Below are 8,187 nucleotides of genomic sequence, written 5' to 3'. Positions count from 1 at the left end.
TGAGCGAGCCAGCCAGCCATCGAGCACTCCTGTCGTCGTCGTCATCATGGCCTAGGAGGTCTAGAAGCGCTTCTGTCGTCGTGGAAGGAGAAGTCCCTGTCGTCGTCATCGTGGTCTGAGAGGTCTGGGCTGGTCGTGGCCGTCTGGAACGTCTTCTTATAGTTCTTCTCGAGGGTCGAACTCGAGAGGGACCATCCGCCGAATGGCTGTCAAGGTTTTGGTGGCCGGGACGGGCGCCGACCGAGTCAGCCGGAAGACCGCATGAGGAGGAAAGGTCCAATATAGACCCTTACCTCCAGCTCACTTTCCCTCCGAGCTGGGGGTATTAATAAAGGCATTAGCCACCACTTATTTTGGGTGTGCGTGTGTGTGTCCGTGGCCTGTCTGGTAAGTAGTGAATTGTTTAAGTGCCTTTGCTGTATAAACTTGCATTTCTTATATTCGGTATAGCTCTGCCTTATGTGCTCCCTTCATTCCCCCATTGCATTATAAATAAACCCCCCATTTGTTCAATGTTTTCAGCTCGTTCGTGTCCATTCTTGCATTGACTGAGCATGTCGCGTGCTGGGGAAAATTTGCAAGGCCGTTGTGCCGCCGTAAGGGGACATCTGGACCGACGGTTCTCGGTGATTAAACCGCTCGGAATCGCACACGGAACGAGCGCGCTAAGCGGCTCATTTCTATACGAGTTCCGTCGAGGGTGTGAAGACTTGGTAGATCGCCACGTGGTCTCTTGGTATTTTGAGATTTGGAGAATAACCCTGTACCACGTGGTGGAAATATTGATGCTTCACGGTCCAAAACAAAGGACCCATCAACTCCGGACTTATCCGGGGTGACGATCTGAATTCCGGGCGATTGGTCGAGCCGACTCTACTGTTCCATCTGGTGGTCGTGCTCGTCGGCCGACGTCCCGGTCCCGCAACAATATATCATCGGTCGAGTCTGGCAAAGGAAAACCTCCCTCTGGTAAGACGGCTCCACGTGAACTGGGATTCATTGGGGTAAAGTACCCTCCATACATCTAACAAACCAACCCGAGAAAATAAAAGCAATAAATCACTACAAGATTCGAGATGAGGTTCTGCTATATTCCTGTCCATTTCCGGGTTCAAAAGTCCAGTTAAAATCACCCCCAATGCAAACACAGCGACGTAAATCAACCGCCTGTAAGTGATTGATCGCAGACACAAAGAAAGCTTTCCGTTCTGTGCTCCCACTAAGTGCATACTCATTAAATAAAATAAAATGAACAAATGAAATGGAAGTGGTTAATGACTAGTTCAAGAGCGATAAACTGGCCTTTAACAATCTCCTGGAAGAAACATGACTCAGGTGTGAGCCCAGGTCTCAGTATGAAAGCAACACCGGCCAAAAGAGAGGACAAGTTGCTAAAAAAGCACTGTCCCCCAAAAAGACGACACCAATCCTACTCTACATTCTGAGTAATGTGTGTGTTTCCTGTCTAATAATAGTATGTCGATGTTATTCCGTCTAATAAGCTTTTCACTTGAGCTTGGCGGTTGTGGTTTGCACCTCCACCATTAATATTTATGGTACCAAAGGTGATTTTCTTCATTCAAAGGGTTTGGTTCGGTGTCGCCAAGTCTCAACACCGGCTCTCGTAATGAATTTCGTGAGACGGTAAAACTGTGACTTTGTCAAGGAGAACTCATCGGCCTTTCTCATAATATCTTTGGCAGTTTGAATAAATGAAACTAGATCAGGAAATTTATCTTTGATAACAACATCTCGCTGTCTATAAGTTTCATTTAAGAAAGAAAACCAGTTGAGGAGCTATCATTGGCTGATCAGATGGAGACAGACAACTCGAGCACCTCAACATCCTCATCAGATTCTGACAAATCAGACAAGGTACCTCAGGGGTTGAGGATTTCATCCTCCGAAGTCACTAATGGAATGTTCAGAATCTCTGGGGATTCGCTGGAAAGTTCTCGTGTTTCCATCATTTTGATGATGTTCCTTATGCTCAGCTGGAGTTGAAATTGTGGTTTCACATTCTTGCGGAGCCTTATCTATCGATTCAATTGGAGATCCCAGAGTACAATTTTGAATTTGCATCGGTGAAGGGGCACTGAAGAGGAACGTGTTAAACGCTGTCTGCTCGTTCACATAACTTAGTGATGGTAACAGTTCATTTGGGGGTTTAACACCGTCTTTAGCATCACTATCTATTTCACCCATACAATTTATATTCTCAGAAGTAGTCTGCAAACTTTGAGACGTATTTTCCTCAACTACAGGACCTACTTCATGATCTTTTTTCCCAATACAGGTCGAAACATGAGGAACACATTGAGGTGTATTTTCAGCTACACTGTCCTCCAATACTACCTTGTTTGCAGTACCGATAGAAAGACTAACAGCTGATGCTCTCCGGTTTTTTTTAAATAATAATGGGATCCTCAATCATTGCTTCACCACATGACGAATCCGCAGGAATCGTCGACAAATTTGTATTTACCTCATTTACCAAAATAGGAAGTGAAATACTATCATTTTCGACACCTAGTACCGCGGTATTGTTATCATTCGTCTCACTGCAGGTGAGAACAGCAGGAACAGTTAAACCAATGGGATTCACTACAGTCTTTTCAATGGGGTTTGAGGTATTTATATCCTTTTTACAATCCACATCTACATGACCATATTCACCACACTTTAAACACCAAATTTTAGGGCAGAAACGTTTCACATGACCAAAGGTTCCACAGAGAAAGCACGCTAACGAGGCCGACGAGGCATATACTTGATACTGGCGATCATTGAGATTTACCTTGAACGAAATGTTCAACCCCGTGTCGTCACCACGATCGGGAAGTACCATGTACACCTGTCGATGGAAACTCATTACGTGTTTTATCCTCTTGTCACTGCTCCTTAGGGGGATCATTGACATTCTCGAGACAACTGTTCCATAACAAGACAGGACTGACAATAATATATCATTCGGTAAGAATGGTGGAGCATTAGACACAACGATTTTTACTGCAGGAGTATCCATGGGGGATATTATCACAAAACACCATTATCACTAACATAAAAACACCATTATGGGTGGTTAATTTTCACTCACAACATCGTCAACAAAATTTTCATTAGACACGAACACAACAACTTTCTGATTCATTGGCGACGCAGCGCGAACATGTTCAAAACCGATTATATTCCCGACTGCAAGGACGACGTCCTCAGTGAGGATTCCTTCTGGCGGAACACACACAAGCTCATGTTTCCGAGTTAAATTATAATTTAATTATCAAACTTTGATAATTATCAAACTTTGACAAACTTTGTTTGATAATTATCAAACACCACATACTGAGGGCATGTATTCGCCATAACGGCAATTTAACTAACACCACTTTGCTCAGATCAGGCAAAAAGGTCAAAAGTAAGCAAAACAAAATAAATTAATAATAATCCAAAAGATTAATAAAGTCTCATCAACACTGGGTAGGCCACACCCAAGTAGGCCCGCTCTAACTCTTTCTCTCTCTCAAGGACAGAGGGTGTAGAAAACACAACTAGAGAGAAAAAATGAGACAAACACAGCAGGATAGGAGGAGAAGGAAAGAGGGGAGGCAGGAAGGAGAAAACCCCACGAGTAACTCACCACAGCACAGAGCGGCTGCAGCAAGCGGCCATGACACCACACCCAACCAACAGAATACCACCAGGGGGGTGAGAGAGAGAGAGGGAGAGGGGTGAGAGAGATGAGGAGGAGAGAGCGAGGAGATGGAGGGAGAGGGAGAGAGAGAGAAGAGAGAGGGGAGAGAAGAGAGGAGAGAGAAAAGAGAGAGGGGGAGATCGAGAGAGAGAGGAGGGGAGAGAGGAGATCGAGAGGGAGAGAGAGAGAGAGAGAGAGAGAGAGAGAGAGAGAGAGAGAGAGAGAGAGAGCGAGAGAGAGAGCGAGAGAGAGAGAGAGAGACAGAGAGAGAAAGAGAGAGAGAGGAAGAGAGAGAGAGAGAGAGAGAGAGAGAGAGAGAGAGAGAGAGAGAGAGAGAGATGAGATGAGATGAGGGAGAGAGGGACGACCCAGCTATAAACTATCATCCTAGTGTTTCACAAGCAGTGCGATTCGTCAATGTGTGTGCCATCTCTCGGCTGGACGTTCAACTGGGTGCTGCATCTGCCGGAATCCTCGCCCCTCTCCTTTCCTTTCCCCCTCTCCCCCTTTGCACTCTCCCCTCCCCTCCCTCTCCCTCCTCCCCTTTTCCCTCTCCCTCTCTCACCTCTCTACCTCTTTCTGACTCTTCTCCCTCTCTCCCTCCTCTCCTCCCTCCTCTCCCTCTTTCTCCGCTCTCCCCCTTAATACTCCCGTCAACGAAGCGACGGTGGTATTTGATGGTATAAAATAAAATGATGACACTGTATTTACAAACTCCTCCACGAACCAGAGATAAAATTTAAATAATTAATGATGAAACAGTGCAGCTTTCAGGGTTGGTTGAAATTGCTGAGATTGTGTAACAGGGAAAGGGTTAGGTTGTCACAAAGAGAATAAAAACATAATTCTTATTTTAATAAATACACTTTAATCAGTCGTAAGGATTGTCTTGACTTGTTTTACTCCTTATACTGGACCTGTGGAAACTCTTGTCTGTGTTGGCCTTTCTTCTTTCTCCATTTTACTGTCATTTTTGCTATAATTTGTATTCTTCTTCTTCTATTCAGGTTTAAATTTCTCTCTTTGCCCATGAGTGTTTTGTAATTTAGATAACCATTATATTTATTTTGTCCGTTTCGTGCTATTTCTCCTTATGTAATCACTATCATTACAACTGCCCAGAAAAAGTACTTTATCTAATGTTGTCTCAGACAGTGTTTACCTCTTTTTATTTATATTACTCACCCTCTAATCTGTGAAATATACACAGAAAGAAAATATAATTAATCCACATATTTTCATATCAAGGGTAACTTTTAATACACTGAGTCAAATGCACACCTTTAACACACAATGGAAAAATCTGCTTGTATGATCCTTACCTTGTAAAAGAGCTACCCAGTAAAGAAGCTGCCAAGGAGGAATAGGAATTTGGGGGGAATGGTGGGAAAACATTGAGAGAGACATTGCAGAGAGTGTAATCGAACACAATGGAGAAGAGATTTATATATTTTAATATCACAGAGAATTCAGGAACAAGGATAGATGACGTGTCAACTTCCCATGAATGGATTAACAGAGAAATTGGGTAAATCTCTTCCTTCCCTTTTGGATGTTTGTGCAATTGCATGACATGAACCAGAAAAATTGATTTTATAAAAACTCAATTTGTAATACTGTACTCTCCGACTCCGACATTCGGAGACTTACATTTGCGGACCCCGCGTATGCACAGTTCATAAAATGTGATCTTCTTTGACATTCGCAGCCGTGCTTCATGTATTCATGGGTTTTTTTTTTTCGCGTATTCACGATTTTTCATGGGTTTTTTGATTCTCCCTTATGAATCACGAACAACCAGAAACCTATTCCCTTTTTCCCCATTTAGCTCATGTTTTCCCATTTTCCTCATTTCCTCATTTCCCCATTTTTCCCCATCAGACAGAATCAATATCGGTATCTGAGCTCAAAATACATTGTTGGAACTGGGTGGGTTCTGAGTGTGACGGCACTGGCGGCAATCGAAAATCGACACTTCATGGGTTTTTATCAGCACTTTGTGATTGGCAAAAAAAAATTCAGTTTTGTTTTCCTTTAAATTAGACCGTGTAATGATTTTCATTGGTTTTCAGAAAGAAAAATTATGTTTGGGTTTCCCTTTAAGGGGTGTAAAGGTCTAAAGGGTATAAAGGTCGAAAGGGTGTAGGGTGGTCTAAAGTGTCAAAATGGAAGGTAAAAGCAGTCTGAGGGTCTTGGGGTCTTCAGCGGTCTTAGGGCTCTTGGGAGTCTTCAGAGTCTTGGATGTCTTGAGAGGTCTTAAGGGTGTTTAAGGTTCTTAAGGGTCTTGTGGGTCTGAAAGGTCAAAGGGATCTAAAGGATGTAAATTTCTAACAGCATCTAAACTCTAAAGTCTAAAGGGTCTTCAAAAGTCTAAGGGGTCTCAGCAGTCAAAAGGGTCAACAGGTACATTCCAATGGTACGTAATTAATAGACATATGTGTAGTCAGGATGCAACTGACGTTCAAACAGCACACAATTAAGAAACTATACTGAGGCCTCATGGATAACTTCATGAATGAAAGGTCGTTTTTTGCATATATATATATATATATATATATATATATATATATATATATATATATATATATATATATATATATATATATATATATATATATATATCTATATATATATATATATATTGTTGTGGTTGACCAAATTCGCAAACCACCATTCAGGTCCCTTGGGTGAGATATCTCGGTAAGTATATGTGTAGTTAGGCCCAAACCCGTTGTCTAGAGGGAATAAATGTCATTCATGCGTGCTGCGACTCTTCAGGATAGCCGTTTTTCTTTTACTATCTTTATTTTGGACCAGCCACCATCTCTACCACCACCAACCACGTCTCAACAGTCATCACAACATCAACCACCCACCACAACGCCGCTTCACCACAACAGCCACGACCTTTACCGTCACACCTCGCAACCGTCGCATCGCCACCGTTCTTGCGCCGCTTGTGGGTACCGGTACTGGACTCGTGCAGGGCGCGCACCGAACAGCGTGTACAAAACATCACGGACTTTCCGCAGAAAAACGGAACAAAAACGACTCACGCCCACTTTTGTTCCGTCCAATCGGTGAGCGAGGGGGGATTTGGCCCCGCCTCCAGGGCGTTGGAGGGCGGTGGCTATATGCAAATTCATGGATCAAAAAGCATTCACGCCCACTTTTTCTCGGGCCAATGGGGAGCGAGGTGAAAGGTCGAAGGCAGGGGGTCAAAGGCGAAGCCACGGGGCTTATATAAGCGGCTGCGTTCATCAGAAAGGGGGTGTGCGTTGGAAAGAGTGAGATCGGAGTTCAAGAGAATCGTCGGTGGAGCTGGAAGGAAGTTGCGCGTTGGAAAGAGCTGTGCGTTGGAACGAGTTGTCGGCGGAGCTGTGGAGAGGTGGCGGCGGCGAAGACGGACGAGGGGGTGCTCGCGTCGGTGCCGGGAGCTGAAGGCGGGAGGCCGACGGCGCGACCTGGTCGAGGTGGAGACGCTCGTCACGGGACCCGAGACAGAATAAAAATCCTCCTCTCCCCGAGCATCAGCAACCCCCTCCTGTTTCCCCCCGCGCTGAGATAGTGTGACAAAAGGGGGCCCCCTTCCCACCCCCTACCAGACACTGTCCGCGAGGCCCGCGGAGTTGGGGCACCATCGCCACTTCGCGCCTCATCATCAGACGGGTAGGCTGGACCCGGTCTCGGCCCCAGGCCCGCCTCATCCTTGAGGGTGTTCTTTTTCTTGGTTTTGGGTATGTGTTGTCGGCGCCGTCTGTGAAGTAGAATTGTATAAGTGTTGCCGTGTGCTCGGTAGTCGGATAGCTCTGCATTGTGTCTTCGCTTTTACATTTGCTTTTTGTGTAAAATTGCATTGTGTTTCTTTTCCTTTTACATGTGCTTTTGGTGGAATTGTATATGTGTGCTTTCCGTTCATCGCGAATAAATGTGCTTTATGTTGAACTGTTTCCCCGCTTCGCTTCGTCATTTCTTTCATTGAATCCCCATCTTGCTTCACGTAAAGGGTTGGTCCTGGGCTAAGATGCCCGATAATTAATCGAACCGTCGAGGCCGACGAATAACACCGCTCGGTTATCCCGATAGTACGGAACGGGTCGCTTAAGTGGCCCGTGTCCGAAGTCGACCAGCGGCGAGGTGCGATCGCCCGGTCTACCCTCCGTGTGGGTACTTAGGTAGGTCGAATTTGGCGAGCAACCCTATCCCACGCGGGGGCCGATTGGCTCGATCGCGGTGAGACCGAAAGGTCCACCCGTGACTGGTTCCCGGCGTTAGTCCGAGAGGGTCACGACTGGATTGTCCGTCCGGTGGGCGACGTGCCGTGATTCGAGTTACGTGGCCGTTCGCACGCCGGCGGGCGCGAATTCGCGACACTGGTGTCAGGAGTGGGATACAAACTCATCGCCCTCCTCGCAGCACTGGTAACGGAGAACGGTAAAACGGGCTGTCCTGTCTCCAATTAAATTCACGGGAATCGGTCCAGGGGTGAGAGAAGC

General features: G+C 45.5%; 1 pseudogene; it reads right to left on the bottom strand.

Moving 5' to 3' along the window:
- Positions 1-29: 29 nt before the first annotated feature.
- LOC147034066 (uncharacterized) lies at positions 30-3,857 on the bottom strand (annotated as a pseudogene).
- Between the last annotated feature and the right edge of the window lie 4,330 nt (positions 3,858-8,187).

Source organism: Eptatretus burgeri, chromosome 1, assembly GCF_056783735.1.
Source record: "Eptatretus burgeri isolate ZD-2024b chromosome 1, Ebu_testis_v1, whole genome shotgun sequence".
Classification (NCBI taxonomy): Eukaryota; Metazoa; Chordata; class Myxini; order Myxiniformes; family Myxinidae; genus Eptatretus; species Eptatretus burgeri.
This window is presented reverse-complemented; position numbering and strand designations above follow the sequence as displayed.